Below are 22,660 nucleotides of genomic sequence, written 5' to 3'. Positions count from 1 at the left end.
TCAGTACTGAGGGAGTCTTGCCCTCTCAGAGTGTCAGTACTGAGGGAATGCTGCAATGCCAGAGGATCAGTACTGAGGGAGCGCCGCACAGTCAGAGGATCAGAACTGAGGGAGCGCAGCACAGTCAGAGGATCAGTACTGAGGGAGTACTGCAATGTCGGAGGGTCAGTTCAGAGAGAGTGCCATACAGTCAGAGCGTCTGTACTGATGGACTGCAATACTGTCAGAAGATCAGTACTGAGGGAGTGCCATGCTGTCAGAGGGTCAGTTCTGAGGGAGTGCCATACTGTTGGAGGGTCAGTACTGAGGGACTGCTGCACTGTTGATGGGTCAGTACTGAGGAAGTGCCATCCTGTCGGAGGTTCAGTACTGACGAACTGCCATACTGTCAGAAGATCAGTACTGAGGGAGTGCCATTGTGTCAGAGGGTCAGTACTGAGGGAGTGCCATTCTGTCAGAGAGTCAGTAATGAGGGAGTGCCGTACTGTCAGATGGACAATTCTGCATGAGCACTGCTTTGTTGCTGAGTCAGTTTTGAGGGAATGCTGCACTCTCAGAGTGTCAGTACTGAGGGAGTGCTGCACTTTCAGATGGTCTGTTCTGAGGGAGCGCTTCCATGTTTCTGAGTCAGTACTGAGGGAGTGCTGCACTGTTTGACGGTCAGTAATGAGGCAGTGTTGCATTCTCAGAAAGTCAGTACTGAGGGAGTGCTGCGCTGCCGGAGTGTCAGTACAAAGGGAGTGCTGCACTGTTCGAGGGTCGGTACAGAGTGTGTGCTTCACTGTTGGCGGGTCAGTACTGAAACAGTGCCGCACTGTCAGATGGTCAGTACTGAGGGAGTGCCATACTTTCGGAGGGTCAGTGCTGAGGATGTGCCATACTGTCGGAGAGTTCGTACTGAGGGACTGCCTTACTGTCAGAAGATCAGGACTGAGGGAGTGCCATACTCTCAGAGGGTCAGTACTGAAGGAGTGCCATACTGTCGGAGTGTCAGTACTGAGGGAGTGCAGCACTGTCAGAGCGTCAGTACTGAGGGAGTGCCGCACTGTCGGAGGGTCAGTACTGAGGGAGTGCCAATACCTTCGGAGGGTCAGTACTGTGGAAGTGCCATACTGTCGGAGGGTCAGTACTGACGGACTGCCATACTGTCAGAAGATCAGTACTGAGTTAGTGTCATACTGTCGGAGGTTCAGTACTGAGAGACTGCTGCACTGTTGAAGGGTCAGTACTGAGGAGTGCCATTCTGTCGGACGGTCAGTACTGAGGGAGTGCCATACTGTCGGAGGTTCAGTACAGAGGGAGTGCCATTCTGTCAGAGGGTCAGTAATGAGGGAGTGCCATACTGTCAGATGGTCAGTACTGCGTGAGCACTGCATTGTTGCTTAGTCCGTTTTCAGAGAATGCTGCACTCTCAGAGTGTCAGTACTGAGGGAGTGCTGCAAAGTCAGATGGTCTGTTCTGAAGGAGCGCTGCATTGTTTTTGAGTCAGTACTGAGGGAGTGTTGCACTGTTAGACTTTCAGTAATGAGGTAGTGTTGCATTCTCAGAAAGTCAGTACTGAGGAAGTGCTGCACTGCCGGAGTGTCAGTACGAAGGGAGTGCTGCACTGTTCGAGGGTCAGTACAGAGAGAGTGCTGCACTGTTGGAGGGTCAGTACTGAGGCAGTTCCGCACTGTCGGAGGGTCAGTACTGAGGGAGTGCCATACTGTCGGAGGATCAGTACTGAGGGAGTGCCAGACTGTCGGAGGTTCAGTGCTGAGGAAGTGCCATACTGTCGGATGGTTAGTACTGAGGGACTGCCTTTCTGTCAGAAGATCAGTACTGAGTGAGTACCATACTGTCAGAGGGTCAGTACTGATGGAGTGCCATACTGTCGGAGGGTCAGTACTGAGGGTGTGCGGCACTGTTGAAGGGTCAGTACTCAGGGAGTGCCAGACAGGTGGAGGGTCTGCACTGAATGTGTGCTGCACATTCGGATATCAGTACTGAGGGAGTGTTGCATTGTTGTTGAGTCAGTACTGAGGGAGAGCGGAACTCTCAGAGAGTCATTACTGAGGGAGTGTTGCACTCTCAGAGAGGCAGTACTGAGGGAGTGCTGCACTTTCAGAGGGTCAGTACTGAGGCAGTGCTGCACTCTCAGAGTGTCAGTACTGAGGGAGTGTTGCATTCTTGTTGAGTCAGTACTGAGGGAGAGCTGCACTGGCAGATGGTCTGTTCTGAAGGAGCGCTGCATTGTTGCTGAGTCAGTACTGAGGGAGCGCAGCACTGTCGGTGGGTCAGTACTGAGAGAGTGCCATACTGTCAGAGGGTCAGTACTGAGGGGTGCAATGCTGTCGGAGGCACAGTACTGAGGCATGCTGCACTCTTGGAGGGTTAGTATGAAGGGTGTGCCGCACTTTTAGAGGGTCAGTACTGAGGGTGTGTTGCATTGACAGAAAATCAGTACTGAAGTAGCGCCGCACTGTCGGAGGATCAATATTGAGGGAGTGCTGCACTTTTGGAGCGTCAGTACTGAGGGAGTGCTGCACTGTTGGAGCTTCAGTACTGAATGAGTGCCACACTGTCTGAGGCTCAGTACTGAGGGAGTGCCATACTGTCGGAGTGTCAGTACTGAGGGAGTGACATTCTGTCGGAGGGTCAGTACTGAGGGAGTGCCATACTGTCGGAGGGTCAGTACTGAGGGAGTGATGCACTGTCGGATGGTCAGTACTGAAGAAGTGCCATACTGTCGGAGGGTCAGTACTGAGGGAGTGACATTCTGTCTGAGGGTCATTACTGAGGGAGTGCCATACTGTCGGAGGGTCAGTAATGAGGAAGTGCCATACAGTCGGAGAGTCAGTACTGAGTGAGTGCCATTTTGTCGGTGGGTCAGTACTGAGAGAGTGCCATACTGTTTAAGGGTCAGTACTGAGGGAGGGCCGTATTGGTGGAAGGTCAGTAGTGAGGGAGTGCTGCACTATCGGAGGATCAGTACTGAGGGAGTGCTGCACTGTTGGAGAGTCAGTACTGAGAGGGTGCGGCACTGTTGGAGCGTCAGTACTGATGGATTGCAGCAGTGTCGGAGGGTCAGTACTCAGGGAGTGCCGCACTGTCGGAATATCAGTTCTAAGCGACTGCTGCATTTTTGGAGCGACAGTACTGAGGGACTGCTGCAATGACAGATGGTCAGTTCTGAGTGAGTACTGCATTGTTGCTGAGTCAGTACTGAGGGAATGCTGCACTCTCAGATTGTCAGTACTGAGGGAGTGCCGCACTGTCAGATGGTCAGTTCTGAAGGAGCGCTGCATTGTTGTTGAGTCAGTACTGAGGGAGTGTTGCACTGTTAGCCGGTCCATACTGAGGTTGTGTTGCATTCTCAGATAGACAGTACTGAGGGGGTGCTGCACTGTTAGAGGGTCAGTGCAGAGAGAGTGCTGCACTGTTGGAGGGTATGTACTGAGGGATCGCCACACTGTCGGAGGGTCAGTACTGAAGGAGTGCCATACTGTCGGAGGGCCAGCACTGAGGAACTGCCATACTGTCAGAGGGCCAGTACTGAGGGAATGCCATACTGTCAGAGGGTCAGTACTGATGGAGTGCCATACTGTCTGAGGGACAGTACTGAGGGACTGCTGCACTGTTGAAGGGTCAGTACTGAGGAGTGCCATTCTGTTGGAGGTTCAGTACTGAGGGAGTGCCAAACTGGTGGAGGGTCAGTACTGAACGTGTGCTGCACTGTCGGATTTCAGTACTGAGGGAGTGCTGCACTGTTCGACGGTCAATACTGAGGGAGTGCTGCACTGTCAGAAAGTCGGTACTGAGGGAGTGCTGCACTGCCGGAGGTTCAGTACTGAGGGAGTGCTGAACCTTTGGAGCGTCAGTACTGAGGGAGTGCCGCACTGTCTGATGGTCAGTACTGAGGGGGCGCTGCATTGTTGTTGAGTCAGTATTAAGGGAATGCTGCACTCTCAGAATGTCAGTACTGAGTGAGTGCTGAACAGTCAGATGTTCAGTTCTGAAGGAGCGCTGCATTGCTGTTGAGTCAGTACTGAGGGAGTACTGCATTCTCAGTAAGTCTGTACTGAGGCAGTGCTGCACTGACGGTGGATCAGAACTGAGGGAGTGCTGTACTGTCGGAGGATCAGTACTGAGGGAGTGCTGCACTGTCAGAAGCTTAGTACTGAGGGAGTGCTGCACTGTCAGATGGTCAGTACTGAGGGAGCGCTGCATTGTTGTTGAGTAAATACAGAGGGAACACTGAACTCTCAGTACTGCGGGACTGCTGCACTGTCAGAAGGTCAGAAATGAGGGAGTACTGCACCTTCAGATTGTCAGTACTGAGGGCGTGCTGCACGTTAAGATAGTCACTTCTGAAGGAGCCCTGCATTGTTGCTGAGTCATTACTAAGGGAGCGCAGCACTGTCGGAGGGTCAGTATTGAGAGAGTGCCATACTGTCAGACGGTCAGTGCTTCGGGGTGCAATGCTGTCGGAGGCACAGTACTGACGGAGTGCTGCACTCTTGGAGGGTTAGTAAAAAGGGAGTGCCGCACAGTTAGATGCCCACTACAGAGGGAGTGCCGCACTGTCGGAGGGTCAGTACTGAGGTAGTGCCAAACTGTTGGATGGTCAGTACTGAGGGATTGCTGCATTGTGGAATGGTCAGTCCTGACATGTGCCATACTGTTGGAGGGTCAACACTGAGGGAGGGCCATACTGGTGGAGGATCAGTACTGAGGGAGTGTAGCACTGTCGGAGTATCAGTACTGATGTAATGATGCACTGTCAGAGGGTCAGTACTCAGGGACTGCTGCACTGGCAGAGGATCGGTAATGAGGTAGTGCTGCACTGTTAGTGGGTCAGTGCTGACGTAGTGCTGCACTGTTGGAGCGTCAGTACTGAGGGAGTGCCATACTGTCGGAGGGTCAGGACTGAGGGAGTGCCATACTGTCGGAGGGTCAGTCCTGAGGGAGTGTTGTCCTGTCGCCTGTTCAGTACAGAGCGAGTGCCACACTGACGGAGGTTCAGTACTAAGGGAGGGCCATACTGGTGGAGTGTCAGTACTGAGGGAGCGCTGCAATGTTAGGGGGTCAGTACGGAGAGAGTGCAGCACTGTTAGTGGGTTAGTACTGAGGGGCTGTTGCACTGTTGGAGGATCGGTGTTTAGGGTGAGCTGCACTGTTGGACCGTCAGTACTGATGGACTGCAGCACTGCAGGAGGGTCAGTGCTGAGGGAGTGCCATACTGTCGGAGGGTCGGTACTGAGGGTGTGCTGCCCTGTCGGATGTTCAGTACAGAGTGAGTGCCATACTGTCGGAGGGTCAGTACTGAGGTAGTATGGTACTATTGGAAGGGAAACACTGAGGGAGTGCCATGCTGGTGCAGTGTCAGTACTGATGGAGTGCTGCACTGTTCGAGGGTCAGTACTGAGGGAGTGCCAGACTGTCGGATGCTCAGTACAGAGGAAGTGCCAAACTGTCGGAGGTTCAGTACTGACGGAGTGCTGCACTGTTGAAGGGTCAGTAATGAGGAATGCCATACGGTTGGAGGGTCAGTACTTAGGGAGTGTCATACTGTTGGAGGGTCAGTTCTGAGGGAGCATTGTACTATTGGAAGGTCAGCACTGAGGGAGTGCCATACTGGTGCAGGGTCAGTCCTGAGGGAGTGCTGCACTGTCGGATATCATTACTGAGGGAGTGCTGCACTGTTTGAGGATCAGTACAGAGGGAGTGCCGCACTTTTAGAGGGTAAGTACTGAGGGCGTGTTGTACTTTCAGAAAGTCGGTACTGAGGGAGTGCTGCACTGCCAGAGGGTTAGTACTGAGGGAGTGCTGCACTGTCGGATGATCAGTACTGCGGGAGAGCTGCACTGTCAGAAATTTGGTGATGAGGGAGTGCCGCACTGTCGGAGGATCAGTTCTGAGCGAGTAATGCACTTTTGGAGCGATAGTACTGAGGGAATGCTGCACACTCAGATTGTCAGTACTGAGGTAGTGCTGCACTGTCAGGCGGTCAATTCTGAGGGAGTGCTGCACTCTCAGAGTGTCAGTACAGAGGGAGTGTTTCATTGTTGTTGAGTCAGTACTGACGGAGCGCTGCACTCTCTGAGTGTCAGTGCTGAGGGAGTGCTGCACTGTCAGATGGTCAGTTCTGAAGGAGCGCTGCATTGTTGTTCAATCAGTACTGAGGGAATGCTGCACAGTCAGAGGGTCATTACAGAGGGGGTGCTGCACTCTCAGAGTGTCAGTACTGAGGGAGTGCTGCACTGTCAGAAGCTTGGTGATGAGTGATTGCCGCACTGTCAGAGGATTAGTACTGAGGGCGTGCTGCAAAGTCACATGATCAGTACTGAGGGAGTGCTGCATTGTCAGAGTGTCAGGACTGAGGTGGTGCTGCATTGTTGTCGAGTCATTACTGAGGGACTGCTGCACTGTCAGAATGTCAGAAATGAGGAAGTGCTGCACTCTCAGAGTGTCAGTGCTGAGGGAGTGCTGCACTTTCAGATGGTCAGCTCTGAAAGAGTGCTGCATTGTTGCTGAGTCATTACTGAGGGAGTGCAGCACTGTCGGAGAGTCAGCACTGAGGGAGTGCCACACTGTCAGAGGGTCAGTCCTGAGGGGTGCAATGCTGTCGGAGGCACTGTACTGAGGGAATGCTGCACGCTTCGAGGGTTAATACGAAGGGAGTGCCACACTGTTAGAGGGTCGGTACAAAGTGAGTGCTGAACTGTCAGGAGGTCAGTGCCGAGGGGTGCAATGCTTTTGGAGGCACATTACTGAGGAGTGCTGCACTCTTGGAGGGTTAGTATGAAGGGAGTGCCGCACTGTTAGAGGGTCAGTACTGAGGGAGTGCTGCACTGACAGTAAGTCGCTACTGAGGGAGTGCAGCACTGTCGGAGGATCAGTACTGAGGGAGTGCGGCACTGTCAGAAAGTCGTTACTGAGGGAGTGCTGCACCTTTGGAGCGTTAGTACTGAGGAAGTGCTGCACTGTTGGAGTGTCAGTTGTGAGGGTGTGCCGCACTGTCGGAGGGTCAGTACTGAGGGTGTGCCATACAGTCGGAGGGTCAGTACTGAGGGAGTGCCATTCTGTCGGAGGGTCAGTGCTGTGGGAATGCCATACTGTCGGAGGGTCATTTCTGAGGGAGGGCCACACTGGTGAAGGGTCGGTACAGAGGGAGTGCTGCACTGTCAGAGGCTCAGTACTGAGGGAGTGCTGCGCTGTTGAAGAGTCAGTGCTGAGGAGTGCCATACTGTTGGAGGGTCAGTACTGAGGGAGCGCTGCATGGATGTTGAGTCAATACTGAGAGGGCGCTGCACTCCCAGAGTATCAGCACCGAGGTGTTGCTGCACTGCCACAGGAGCTGTACAGAGGGATCGCCGCACTGTCAGAGGAGCAGTACTAAGAGAGTGCTGCACAGTTGAAGGGTCACTACTGAGGGAGTGCTGCTCTGTCGGAGGGTCAGTACTGAGTGTCTGCTGCATTTTTGGAAGGTCAGTATTGAGGTAATGCCACACAGTCGGAGGATCAGGACTGATAGACTGCTGCACGGTTGGAGGGTCAGTACTGACGATGTGCAACACTGTCCGATGGTCAGTGCTAATTGACTGCTACACAGGTCAGAGGGTCCATACTGAGGGAATAGTGTACTCTTAGAGGTTCAGTTCTGATGGACTGCAAAGCTGTCGGAAGTTCAGTACTGAGGAAATGGTGTACTGTTGGAGGCTCTGTACTGAGGGAATGTTGCACTATCAGAGGGTCAGAACTGATTGACTGCTACACAGAATGGAGCGTCAGTACAGAGGGAGTGCTGCACTGTCGGAGTGTCAGGACTGAGGGAATGCTGCACTGTTGAAGGGTCACTACTAAGGAAGTGGAACGCTGCCAGATTGTCAGTACTGAGACATTGTGCAGAAGTATCCATGGTTCAGACACGAGAATTACATCAATAATGTAAAACACTGTACACACTGAGTCAGATGTCAACCTTTATTGCGTTTTTCCAACTTTCTAATCATCTACAATACAATGCACTCCCTTTCTCTGTTGGCCAACGTCCAGATAAAGGTGTTTGCCGAAGAATTCAGCCGATCATTAAGTTCTGTATGATCTCAATCTTGTCGGGCTTCCCAATGCCTCGTGGCTCATGGATTTGGCCAGTTATCTCCTTTAATTGGAACGTTTATTTCTCCTTCTTGATAATGCAATCTGGATTCCTGCCGTTCTGGCCTCAGATCAGCCAATTTAATTTAAAAAAGAAGAAATCATTCCCTCAGCACATTTCACCAGTTCTTCACAGGACGTGATGGTGAATATGGTCAAGCTTCAACATGGGGTAAATTTTAGTAAAACCATGACAATCTGGTACCTGATAACATTGCAGAAAATTTCTTCTGCTTATTTCTTCCTCACAAATAACTGAAGTGAAACGTTTCTTTGGGAATGCAGGAAATACAATGCAGGGAGACATCAAAGCAAAACAAAATGTATGCCAATCCTTGGAAGGTATAAAGAGCTAAACATATACATTTTATTCTGGATGAGCATAAGCAATATCTCACAATTTGTGGCTTTTGTAAAAGGATTTCCTGATGGACCTGGGAATTAAGAGGAAGCTGGTTCATGGTTGGCAGAACAAACTCTCGCCTCTGGGCGGAGTTAACAGCTGCATCCGTCCAATAACCTGAAGCCTTTACCACATCTCGGGGTGATCAGACACACCAGGTATGTTTGTTATTGCTTGTGACCATTAACGGGAAAAGGTAACGAGTTCAACATTCACCAGCAAATGGAATACAAAGAAAAATAATTCCATGTTACTTTGTCCCGTTGACAAGGAGTTAATGGATGCTATTTTATGCGAACTTGTTTGCTTCTACAGGTTGAACTTTAAGTGCTATGAATACATATCAAACTAACAACTAAACTTCTTCTGGTGATCAAAACCACAACCTTGGTTTGATTAACACTGCTCTGGAACCAACTGAACTAAATGGCCACACAGACGGAGCCAGGTGTGGGTTTGAGCTCCACACTGGGCCGTTTGTGTTTTATCCCTCACACTGCGTAACAGAGTTATTACACAAAGAATGGACACAGCATATGCCTGAAACATTGCTTCAATATAAAACTGTGAAATAAAAAAATGAGTGAGGCAGTAGTAAGAAACTGGAAAAGAGAGCGTAAATCTATGAAAATTTGATTTTTTAAAATTTAACATTGCACGAACATCCAACCCAGATTGTCATCTGTTCCGATATAAAATCCGAACTTTTAGTCTGACAGGATTTAAATGTGCACTGTTATGGACGGGTCTCAAACGCGTTACTATTCCACCACAAGCTCACACACAGGTACATGTACACCACTTCTGGCAGATTCACTTCTTTGGCCTGTGTTCCGATTCAGTGAATTGAAATGTAACTCAATCCTCATCTGGCCTCCACTCTGTCAGTTCAGCACTTTATTTAATCTGATACTTGGAGTTCTGTTTTACAGAGTGTCGGCTCGGCTGTTGAATTATTTCCCAGACCCACTACTCCGATAATCAGACTTTTTGCACCTCACTACTGCTTGGATGCTTGCTTCTTAAAAATGGTGAGCACTGCATTTCTTTGATTCATTTCATGGGAAGTAGTCATCGTTGGCCAGGCCAGCATTTATTGCCCATCCCTAATTGCCCTTGAGAAAGTGGTGGTGAGCTGCCTTCTTGAACCGGTGCAGTCCATATGGGATAGGTATACCCACAATGCTGTTACTAAGAGAGTTCCAGGATTTTCACCCAGCGACAGTGAAGGAACGGCAATATAGTTCAAAGTCAGGATGGTGTGTGGCTTTGAGGTGTGGTGGTGTTCCCATGTATTTGCTGCAATTGTATTTCTAAGTGGTAGAGGTCGCAGGTTTGGAAGGAGCTGTCTAAGGAGCCTTGGCGCATTGCTGCAGTGCATCTTGTAGATGGTACACACTGCTGTCACTGTGCGTCGGTGGTGGAGGCAGTGAATGTCTCTGGATGATGTGCCAATCAAGTGGGCTGCTTCATCCTGGATGGTGTCGAGCTTCTTGAGTGTAGTTGGAGTTGCACCCATCCGCAAGTGGAGAGTATTCCATCACACTCCTGACTGGCGCCTTGCAGATGGTGGTCAGGCTTTGGGGAGTCAGGAGGTGAGTGACTCGCTGCAAATTTCCCAGTCTCTAACCTGCTCTGCTAGCCATGGTATTTATATGGCTCCTCCAGTTCAGTTTCTGGTCAATGGCAACCCCCAGGATGTTGATCGTGGGGGATTCAGCGATGGTAATGCCATTGAATGTCAAGGGGACATGGTTAGATTATTTCTTTTATAGATGGTCATTGCCTGGCACTTGTGTGGTGCGAATGCTACTTGCCACTTATCAGCCCAAGCCTGGATATTGTCCAGGTGTTGCTGCATTTCTACACGGACGGCTTCAGTATCTGAGGAGTTGTGAATGGTGCTGAACATTGTGCAATCATCAGCGAATATCCCCACTTCTGACCTTATGATTGAAGGAAGGTCATTGATGAAGCAAGTGAAGATGGTTGGGCCTAGGACACTACCCTGAGAAACTCCTGCTTTGATGTCCTGGAGCTGAGATAATTTACCTCCAACAACTACAACCATCTTCCTTTGCGCTAGCTATGACTCCAGCCAGTGGAGCGTTTTCTCCCTGATTCCCATTGACCTCAGTTGTACTCGGGCTCCTTTATGCCATATTCAGTCAAATACTGTCCTAATGTCAAGGGCAGGCACTCTCACCTCACCTGCTCAGTTCAGCTCTTATGTCCATGTTTGACTCAAGGATGTATTGAGATCAGGAGCTGAGTGGCCCTGGTGGAAGCTAAACTGGGCGTCACTGAGCAGATTATTGCTAAGCAAGTGCCACCTGAGAGCACCGTCGATGACACCTTCGATCACTTTACTGATGATTGAGAGTGGACTGATGGGGTGGTAATTGGCCGGGTTGGATTTGTCCAGCTTTTTCTGTACCGGAAATACATGGGGAATTTCCCACATTGCCGGGTAGATGCCAGTGTTGTAGCTGTACTGGAACAGCTTGGCTAGGGGCGCAGCAAGTTCTGGAGCACAGGTCTTCAGTACTATTGACGGAATATTGTCAGGGCCCATAGCCTTTGCAGTAGCCAGTGCCTTCAGTCGTTTCTTGATATCTCGTGGTTTGAATCGAATTGGCTGAAGTCTGGCATCTGGGGTGGCACAGTGGCACAGTGGTTAGTACTGCGTTCTAACAACTCCAGCGACTCAGGTTTGGTTCTGGGTACTGCCTGAGCAGAGTTCGCAAGTTCTCCCTGTGACTGCGTGGGTTTCTGTTGGGTGCTGTGGTTTCCTCCCACAGCCAAAGACTTGCAGGTTGATAGCTAAATTGGCCATTGTAAATTGCCCCTCGTGTAGGTCGGTGGTAGGAGAATGGTGGGGATGCAGTAGGGAATATGGGGCAAATGTAGGATTAGTATAAATGGGTGGTTGTTGGTCGGTACAGACTCGATGGGCCGAAGGGCCTGTTTCACTTTCGGAGGGGGCTGAGATGGATCAACAACTCGGCACTTCAGTCTGACGATTTTTACAAATAATATTCAAGGATACAAATTGTTCAGAAAAGGTAGAGAAAGGAGAAGGGTGTTGGGTGGCAGTACTGCTGAGGGAAGACTTTGAAATATTGAAAAGACGGACCACCTTGAGGGGGCAAGGACAGAATCCATTTGGTTAGAACTGAGATGCCAAAAGGGTATTATCACACTTCTGGGGGCATTCTATTGGTCTCCAAATAGTGACAGAGAGACAGAGGAGCAAATCTGCAGGGAAATGACAGAGATCTGCAAGCACTGAAGTGTGATGATATTGGGGGACTTTCCTTACTCAAATATCGATTGGGCTAATGATAGAATAAAGGGGAAGGCGGGAAATGAATTTCTGAAATTTATTGAGGAGCACTTGCTTAACCAGTATGTTCTCAGTCCAACAAGGAAGGAGTAATTGCTAGATCTGGTGCTGGGGAATGAGGTGGGCCAAGTGGACTAAGTGTCTGAGGGGCAACACTTGGCTCAGAGTGATCATTGTGTCAGAAGTTTTAGACTTGTGGTGGAGAAGCACAAGGAAAAACCTAAGGTGGAATGTCTAATTGGTAGAGGGCTAGTTTCAATGGGATGAGAAGGGATCTTGCCAGAGTAAAATGGAACGAAAGACTGAGAGGAAAATCTGTAACCGTGCAATGGATAATCTTTAAGGAGGAGATGTTTCAGGTACAGGCTAGGTCGAGTTAAACGGGGGTAAAAGGTAGAGGAACAAAAGCAAGAGCTCAGTGGATGTCGAGGGAGACAGAGAATATGATAAAACAAAAAACGAGGGTGTATGATGCATGTCATGTGGATTCTTCTGGTGAGTACCAGGTCAAATACAATAATTTGAGAGGGGAGGTGAAGAGAAAAAAATGACAAAGATAGAATATGAGAATAGAATGGCAGTTATCATAAACGTCTTCTTGCGGCATGTAAGCCGTAAGGCGAGGTGGAGCATATCCAGGACAAACTGGATGATCTGTGCTTAGAGGCACAGGCCAAGGCTTGTGAGTACTAAATGAGGACTTTGTGTCGGTCTTTATGTGGAAGGGAATGGTAACAAAATATTGGTTGAAGCACAGATGCTGGAGGTAATGGATGGTGCAACAAATGAAAGGCAGAATTTTCTGGAAAGAATGGTTATACTTCGAGTAGATAAGTTTCCTGATCCAGATGGCTTGCATCACAGGTTGCTAAAGGAAGTGGGAACGGAGATAGTCAAAGGGCTTATTATAACCTTCCAGTCTTCCCCAGATAGGGAGAGGTACCAGAGGATTGGAGAGTGGCAAATGTGACACCCTTCTTGAAGAAAGGACAGTTGTAGTAACGACAGGCCAGTAAATTTAAAATGAGTCATCAGTAAGGTTTTAGAAACAATAATCCAGGGTAAAACATATCAACAGCCACTTGGAGAAGTGTGAGCAAATTGCCGAGAGCCAGCACAGATTTATAAAAGGCAGATCATGCTTGACTAATCGAATTGATGTTTTGGATGAAGTTACAGAGAAGGTTGATGAGGGGAATGCAGTGGAGGTTTTCTGCATGGATATTTTTTTGAAAGCTTGATAATGTATCACTGCAAACAGAAGAAATTGAAGAATGCATTAGATGAAAGGAAGTGGCTTACAATTTGTCTGAAAGTGTGCTGAGCCAGTGGAGTGGGAACAACTTAGAATCCAGCAAACGAAGACATATGAATGCAAGCTAGCGAGAAACATAACGTCTTCTGCAAAAGCTTCTTTAGGTATGTGAAAAGGAAAATATTAGCAAGGACAAACTACAGGCGGAGGCAGGAGAATTTATAATGGAGAACAGGGAAATGGCAGAGAAACTAAACAATCACTTTGTGTTCGTCATCACTAAGGAAGGTACAGAAAATCTCCCAGAAATAACAGGGAAGAAAGGATTTGTGAAAATGAGGATCTGAAATGACTTAATATTCATAAAAAGATTGTTCTTGATAAACTAACTGGATTGAAGTTTGCTAAATCTCCTGGACCAGGTGAGCTACATCTCAGAATGTTCAAGGAGGTGGCAAGACAGATAATGGATACATTGATGGTTATTTTTCGAAATTCTACAGATTCTGGAAAAATCCCTGTAAACTTGAAAGTAGCAAATGTAACCGCACTATTTCAGGAAGGGGCGAGAGAAAACGGAGATCTACCAACCAGTTAGTTTGACTTCAGTAGTAGGGAAAATTTAGAATCTATGATAAAGTATGAGGTAACTGGTCACTTGGAAAATAATGATATGATTCGGCAGAATCAACATGGATTTATGAAAGGAAAATCATGTTTGGGAAACCTCTTAGAGTTTTTGGAGGATGTTGCCTATAGTACAGATAAAGGAGAAGCAGCGAATGCAGTCTCTTTGGATTTTCAGAAGGCTTTTGATCAGGTCCCACACAGGAGGTTAGTAAACAAAATTAGAACACATGGGATTGGGGCTAATATACTGGTATGGATTGAGAGTTTCTTGAACAGACAGAAATCAGAGAGTAGGAATAAATGGGTCATACTCACGATGGCAGGCTGTTACTCGTGGGGTACCACAAGGATCAGTGCTTGGGACGCAGCTCTTCATAATCTATATAAATGACTTGGTTGTGGGGACCAAATGTAATATCTTCAAATAAAACGAGGTGGCAATGTAAGTTGTGAGGAGTATGCAAGGAGGCTTCAAAGGATCTTCGAAAGGTTAAGTAAGTGGGCAAGAATATGCCAAATGGAATAAGATGTGAATAATTGTGAAGTTATTCACAATGGTAGCAAACACAGAAGGACAGAGTATTTCTGAAATGGTGAGAGGTTGGAAAGTGTTGATGTCCAAAGGACATGGGTGTTCTTGCTTATGACTCACTTATGTAGGTGCAGCAAGCAATTAGGAAGGTAAATGGTATGTTGGCCTTCATCACAAGTCATTTTGAGTACAGGAATAAAGAAATCTTGCTGCAATTGCACAAAGCCCTTGTGAGACGTACCTGGAGTACTGTGTACAGTTTTGCTCTCCTAAACTAAGGGAGGATACATTTGCCATTGAGGGAGTGCAATGGAAATTCACCAGACTAATCCCTGGGAAGGCGGGATTGTCTTATGTGGAGAGATTGAGGAAAATAAGCCTGTATTCTCTTGCGTTTCGAAGAATGAAAGGTGATTTGATTGAAACTTACAAAATTCGTGACAGATTGGATTTGGATTGGATAATTCCCATCGCTGGTGAGTCTGGAACCGGGGGACAAGTTCTCAGAAAAAGGGGCAGGCTATTTAAGACTGCAGTGAGGAGAAATGTCTTCACTCAGACGGTGATGAATCTTTGAAATTGTCTACTCCAGAGGGCTGTGGAAACCTAATCATCGAGCATTTTCAAGAACGAAATTGATAGATATCGGTATAGTAATGACATCAAGGTATATGGCGATAGCATGGGAATGTGGCATTGAGGTAATTCGGTAGCCATAATCTAATCAAATGTTCCTATATTCCTAGAAAATGTCGGTTAACAAAACTGAGGCTCATGAAGTAGGAGGTCCAGTGCCCAATTGGATAAATAATTGGCTTCAATCCAGAAAACAATGAGTTGCGGTAGATGCATAATTTTCTGACAGGAAGGTGGTCGTCAGTGGTGTTCCCCAAGAGTCAGTTCTAGGTCCACTGCTTTTTTGCGACATGTAAATGTCTTGGATAATGGAATAGAGAGTAGAATTTCAAAATTTGCCGAGGATACCAAACTTGGAGGTGTCGCAAACAGTGTGGATGATACCATTCAACTGCAACAGGACATCGATAGGCGAGCTGAATGGGCAGATATTTGGCAGATGGAAATTATTACAGAGAAGTGTGAGGTAATACGTTTCGTCAGAAGTAATGGGGAACCACAATATAGATTTAATGGCACAGTTCTAAAGAGTGTGCAGGAACAGAGGGACGTGGAGGTTCATGTGCATTTATCTTTGAAGGTGGTGGTACATATTGAGAGAGTGATTAGTAAAGCTTATGGGATCTTGGGCTTCATTAATAGAGGCATTGAGTACAAAACAGTAAAGTTAAGCTCAACCTTTATAAATCTCTTGTCAGGGGGAACAGAAACGGAATCTCTTGGACCCCAGGAATTATGAGAGCAAATTGTGTGCAACACTGCGTTTGGCTCAACCTCAGATTTGTTGATATATTGAAGTCCCAGAATCCACCCAGTAAAAACAGCTCTGTATTACAGAACAATACAGCGCAGTACAGGCCCTTCGGCCCTCGATGTTGCGCCGACCTGTGAAACCATCGAACCTAAACTATTCCATTTTCATGCATATGTCTATCCAATGATCACTTAAAGTTGTCGAGTCTACCACTGTTGCAGGCAGGGCGTACCACGCCCCTAATACTCTCTGAGCAAAGAAACTACCTCTGACATCTGTCTGAAATCTATCACCCCTCAACTGAAAGCTATGTCCCCTCGTGTTTGCCATCAACATCCGAGGAAAAAGACTCTCACTATCCACCCTATCTAACCCTCTGATTATCTTATATGTCTCCATTAAGTCACCTCTCCTGCTCCTTTTCTGGAATGAAAACAACCTCAAGTCCCTCAGCCTTTCCTCGTAAGATCTTCCCTCCATACCAGGCAACATACTAGCCAATCTCCTCTTCACCCTTTCCAAAGCTTCCAAATCCTTCCAAAAATGCGGTGACCAGAACTGCACGCAATACTCCAGGTGTGGCCGCACCAGAGTTTTGTACAGCTGCAGCATGACCTCGTGGCTCCGAAGCTCGATCCCAATACTAATAAAAGCTAACACACCTTATGCCTTCTTAACAGCCCTATTAACCTGGGTGGCAACTTTCATTCATTTATGTACCTGGACACCAAGATCTCTCTGATCATCTACACTACCAAGAATCTTCCCATTAGCCCAGTACTCTGCATTCCTGTTACTCCTTCCAAAGTGAATCACCTCACACTTTTCTGCATTAAACTCCATTTGCCATCTCTCAGCCCAGCTCTGCAGCCTATCTATGTCCCTCTGTAATCTACAACATCCTTTGGCACTATCCACAACTCCACCGACCTTAGTGTCATCCGCAAATTTACTAACCCACCCTTCTACACCCTCATCCAGGTCATTTATAAAAACGACAAACAGCAGTGGCCCCAAAACAGATCCTTGCGGTACACCACTAGTAACTAAACTCCAGGATGAACATTTGCCATCAACCACCACCCTCTGTCTTCTTTCAGCGGGCCAATTTCTGATCCAAAGAACTAAATCACCTTCAATCCCATACTTCCGTATTTTCTGCAATAGCCTACCGTGGGGAACCTTATCAAACGCCTTACTGAAATCCATATACACCACATCCACAGCTTTACCCTCGTCCACCTGTTTGGTCACCTTCTCAAAAAACTCAATAAGGTTTGTGAGGCACGACCTACCCTTCACAAAACCATGCTGACTATCTTCAATGAACTTATTCTTTGCAAGATGATTATAAATCCTATCTCTTATAACCTTTTCCAACATTTTACCCACAACCGAAGTAAGGCTCACAGGTCTATAATTACCAGGGGTGTCTCTACTCCCCTTCTTGAACAAAGGGACAACATTTGCTGTCCTACAGTCTTCCGGCACTATTCCTGTCGACAATGACGACATAAAGATCAAGGGCAAAGGCTCTGCAATCACCTCCCTGGCTTCCCAGAGAATCCTATGATAAATCCCATCTGGCCCAGGGGACTTATCTATTTTCACACTTTCCAAAATTGCTAACACCTCCTCCTTATGAACCTCAATCCCATCTAGACTAGTAGTCTGTATCTCAGTATTCTCCTCGACAATATTTTCTTTCTCCACTGTAAGTACTGACGAAAAATATTCATTTAACGCGTCCCCTATCTCCTCTGATTCCACACACAACTTCCCACTACTATTTTGACTGGAATTAACAACAATAATTCACAGTACAAACCTCCATGCGTGGTTGATTGCAACTTACAGGAACCCTCACAATACAAACCCCTCTGCAATTTGGCTGCAACTTACAATCACCCACACAGCGGTCAATACTGGTTTTGATTGTAAGCCTGGATGTGGAGATGACATTCCCACGAAACTCCTTTAACCCCAAGTTAAAATCAGACGAATTCTCAGACACCTATTTGGGTGCAAAGAATTGCACGAGCATCCCCTGAAAGAAACAAAGCCTACAGAGAGTTTTACCTTATTTCGGATATCCTATTTTTAATATTATGGCTGAGTCATAAATATCCCAGATATTATAAGGGTCTTGGAAACTCTTTCCAATAGGCATCTTTCCACTTAAAGGAACACAGAGAGGGGGTTCTTGTCGTTGTATACTGCAAGTGACAATTTATTAGCTTTTATATATTTATTAAAGAATTTAAATGCAATAAACCTCTTAAGTGGATAAGTATATCGCAATATCAAATATTACTGAGAGATGTAGCACATATTCTTATTTCTAACATAGAATCCAAAAGATTAACCTTGCTAATGTAATAGCAAAATTATCTTAGAATATCCAGAATATCCATCAAAATGTAAAGTAAACTTGCACCTTAAATCCCTGAATAAGGCATGGGATGAGAAGTGTGTTGGGGATGAGAGGTGTTGTTGAGGATTCAACACCCCGACGTGTTTGCTTAAGAACCTTGTATTTTATACTACTTCTAAGGTGGCATATAACTTTTGCATCGGATGTGACCTTCCTGTGTTCCTTTTAAAATCCATGCCTTTAATTTAATGTCTTACTGGAATTTGCAGTTGTGAGCTATTATCTGGTACAAATGTTTATAATTGTGTTAACTTGACCTCTCTTTTTCCTGTGAGTACATTCCATTTATAACAATAAATTACCCTTTCCAGCAAACTCCGGAGCCGACCTGTCTGAACAACAACCCCATAAACCAATTAAGTTTATTGCTACCTCTTACTGAGGCCACACTGGATATTTCAATGTGTGTGTTTATCTTCCAAGACCCTGACAACTAGATTCAGCAACACATTTGAGGGTATCGTTAATTGTGAAGAAGACTGTTATGAAAGACCCTCACATCTCTCTTTTAAAATCCATGTTTTGTACAGCCCACCCAATTATCACCCCAGGTTTCACACTGAGATATCTTCTCTGCCTCTGAACTGAGTGACTTCTCATCCTTGCGCCCTCCACTGTTTCGAAACTGTCAGACAGCTTATCCAACATCCAGCACTGGATGAGCAGAAATTTCCTCCAACTCAATATTGGGAAGACAGAAGGCATTGCCATCAGTCACCGTCACAAACTTCGTTCCTTTCCACTGACTCCATCTCTCTCCTTGTTAACTGACAGAGGCTGAAACCAGACTGTTCACAACATTGGTGCTTTATTTGACACCAAGATGAGCTTCCTATACATATCTGCACCAACCAACCCCGTAGGTTCGTCCCGCTCTGTCTCTGTAATCTCCTCCAATTCTAAATTCCATAGACATCTGTGTGCTCCCAAAATTCTGGCCTCCTGAGCAATCCCCAGTTTAATCACTCAACTATTGACAGGTGTATCTTCAGCTACCAAGGCTCCCAATCCCTGTAATTGCAACCTGAAATTTCTCTGCCTGTCCGCCTCTCTTTCCTCCTTTAAGACGCTCCTTAAAACTCACCTCTTTCATGAGCTTTTGGTCATCTGTCCAAATGGGAACATAGGACGTGGGATCTCTGTTTTGGCTTGACTATTTTGAATGTTGAGAGAGAATAATAAATAAACAGACTAAATTCTCTTCCTTCAGTTTAAATGGGTGAGATTTCGTCTTTCAGGTCCTAACACACAGATGTCTGTCTGTGTCCTCTGTTACTACAGGCTCTTTACTCTATAAGCCCATTCAAAATTAAATTGTAACCAATGTATCTCTCTATGCTCAGTTCAAGTGGCTGTATCCAAGTCAATAAGAATGCACCTTCTTGGTAACTCCTGAGGCCTGCTTGTTCTTAAAGCAGTACTGATCCTTTGTTGTCTTAAAGACACACCACATATTTCCTGGAGGGAAAAAAAAAGTCAAGATCATGAGAGTGTTGATCTCTGGAACGTTTTGCACTGCGTCACTGAAGGTCGGATGGATGAGACAGGGCTGGAACAGGAGAGAACGGTTCATGTTCTTGGGGCACTAGCGGGAGTTCAAGGGAAGGGACGATTATGATCTGCATCCACCAGCAACATTCGTGTTACCAAAGAGGTGAATGGTGCAGTGGGAAGGGTATTGACTGATGAGACTGGAGCATGGAAATTATCTGGATGTGAGAGTAGAGAGCAGAAGAAATAAAACCGTTCAAGGGAGAACAGAACATTTATGAAATAATAAAAGAGGAGCAGGAAATCAGGAAGGATGTTTTGAGGTAGGGAGAGAAATATACTTGATATTACAAAAACCAAAACAGAGATGAGTTAACATTCCAAACACATTACAGGTATTGAGTGTTGAGTCTGCGAATGTAGAAATCATGCCAAACACATTACATGATTCCAAAGGAAATGTTTCTTGCTACATTTTGAGGGGAGATTAATATGGTTGTGGACATCAGTATTGTTAAAATCTAATGAATGAGTGCTGGAACAACAACAAACTTGCATTTATATAGTGCCTATTATGGACTAAAATGTCCTCGGGTGCTTCACAGCAGTGTTATCAAACAAAATGTGAAACTGTACCACATGAGATATTAGCACAGGTGACCAAAAGCTTGCTCAAAGAGGTAGACGTTACCAAGCGCTTTGAAGAAGGTAATAGAGGCGGAGTTGTTTAGAGCAGGGTTTCTCAGCCTCGGCTCTGCAGACCCCTCGGCATTCATGAGACCGTTTTGAAGGCTCTGCCAAAAATAACTGGAGAATGACTAGGAAAGGAAGTAAATGTTTGTCCGTTGGTAACATGCGGAGGGCAGATGTTCCCACGTTCCCAGATTTCATAATACATTCTTGTTTTACACAAGGTGTAATGGAGATATTTCTGCAGGAGCAAGATAAATTTCAAAGAACAGGAAAAATGGAAACACACACAATAAATGCAAATGTGTATTTTATATTAATTTGAACAACAGCTTCAATACAAAAATTTCCCCCAGAGCAATGATGATGAAGGAAGTTCCATAAGTTCAAGCAGAAGGGTTGAAGAACACCAATAGGTAGAGGTGTGAGTAAAAACACAAAGCCACTGTGAACCCTGAAAAATTAAGGAAATAGGGCGATGGCTACTTGAATTGCAGGTTTATTTGTTCTGGATGTGGAGATATACCTCAACTGCAATGTGTAATTTGTGCAAAAGTACCGTCCAGTGAATCTTTGAAACCCACAAAATTACGGACATGTAATTAACAAGCGTGACATCAGGATAAGACAACGTTAAGGTTAAGAATGTACTGCTGCAGACTAAAGCAGTAATAAAATCCACAACTACCATTGTAGTCGCATTCTACATAGTGGCTTGGAAAATTGCTAAAGTGAAAAAAAAACACACCCTATTTCTGAGGAGTTGCTAATGCCATTGAAATGGTAAGGGAAATGCTGGAGAGACAAAGCAGAAACCAAAGATGGGAGAAAGACAAGGAACTGGAAAACATACCGATGCCAAGTGACACTGTCAAACAACCGATTAATTCAATATCGGACATAAATTTGCAGGTCCTTGCTATTGGTACGGCTATGTGGTACAATGTGGGTGGTTCCCACTGTTCAACTCTCCACCTGACAGCAGCATGTGTTTCGTGATTCGGGTTTAACCCCCTTGGAGTTTTACTTTTGAGATAAAAAGACAGCGGCATGTTTTCTTGTAGGTTTTTAAAGAAACAAGATCAATCGTTCATTGATCAATACGCATTATCCCGAAATTGTCACCACCTCATCACTCACGCATTTGTTCATGCACACACACAAAACAAGAGACAGAGAGTGGGGGGAAAGTGTTTTTTTAGTTGTGTGTTTGGGGGTGGGGGCGGTGTTGTTCAGGATAAACCTGTTAAATGTTCTTGGAACTCAAGTTGTCAATGGTTGCAAGCCTGAGATGATTGTAGATTTCTGTCTTGATTGTAAGTTCAGTTGAAGTTGGTGGGTCACTTCTAGTTCACTGCTTCCTAGTTTAGATGTTGGGTTCTACAGAAGCGCATGTGCCTTCTGGCTTGCTGGAAAACAAGCAGCTGAATTTTGCTTCTCTCTTTCTCCGGCTCTCTTTGTCGGCTGACTTTTTATGGTGAAGCAGTGTTACTTCTCACCTCCTGGTAGGAAGCATTCTGATCTCTTCCCCATGGTAACCTCACAATTGCCCAGGACAAGGCTACTTCACACCTTCATTGTTTCAAAGGCGACATTCAATTCTGGAATGTTTTAGGATGGGATGCAATTGACAGTTCTTAGCTTTGAAGATTTCTCATTTGTCTTTGTCAGACAGTTTGAATCCAGAAAGGCAAATCACTTTTTTCTTTGGTGGCCATTGTGGACAATAGCTCATTTTTTTTCGGAATTAATGTTTAAAATACAAAAGCAATTTTTCAAAACTCTGCAGTGTTTATCTACCGTTTGTATTATTGTCACTTCCGGTGTTTTGACAATATGTTGCATGGAAATGACTCAACTGCACAACCCGATGAGTGCACAGACACTTCTAAAGTGTCCCGTTTGCTCGCCTATGTCCGGTATGCGTGGAATAGTCTGCTGCACACCAATGGATCATGCATCTCTTTTATGAGAGTACTGAAGTTAGACTGCCACCTTCTGTCCTATCAAAGCTATGATCAGAGCTCTTGGCATTTCATCCAACAGTTGGGTGGCACAGTGGCTAGCAGCGTAGCCTCACAGCTCCAGCGACCCAGGTTCAGTTCTGGGTATTGTCCATGCGGAGATTGCGATTTCTCCCTGTGACCGCATGGGTTTCCGTCGGGTGCTCTGTTTTGCTCTAACAGCTAAAACTTGTTGGTTGATAGGTAAATTGGTCATTGTAAATTACCCCTAGTGTCGGTAGGTGGTAGGAAAATGGTGGTGATGTGGCAGGGAATATGGGATTAACGTCGAATTAGTATGAATGGGGGGCTGTTGGTCGGCAGAGACTTGGTGGGCTGAAGGGCCT

Source organism: Heterodontus francisci, chromosome 28 (genome assembly GCF_036365525.1).
Source record: "Heterodontus francisci isolate sHetFra1 chromosome 28, sHetFra1.hap1, whole genome shotgun sequence".
NCBI lineage: Eukaryota > Metazoa > Chordata > Chondrichthyes > Heterodontiformes > Heterodontidae > Heterodontus > Heterodontus francisci.
This window is presented reverse-complemented; position numbering follows the sequence as displayed.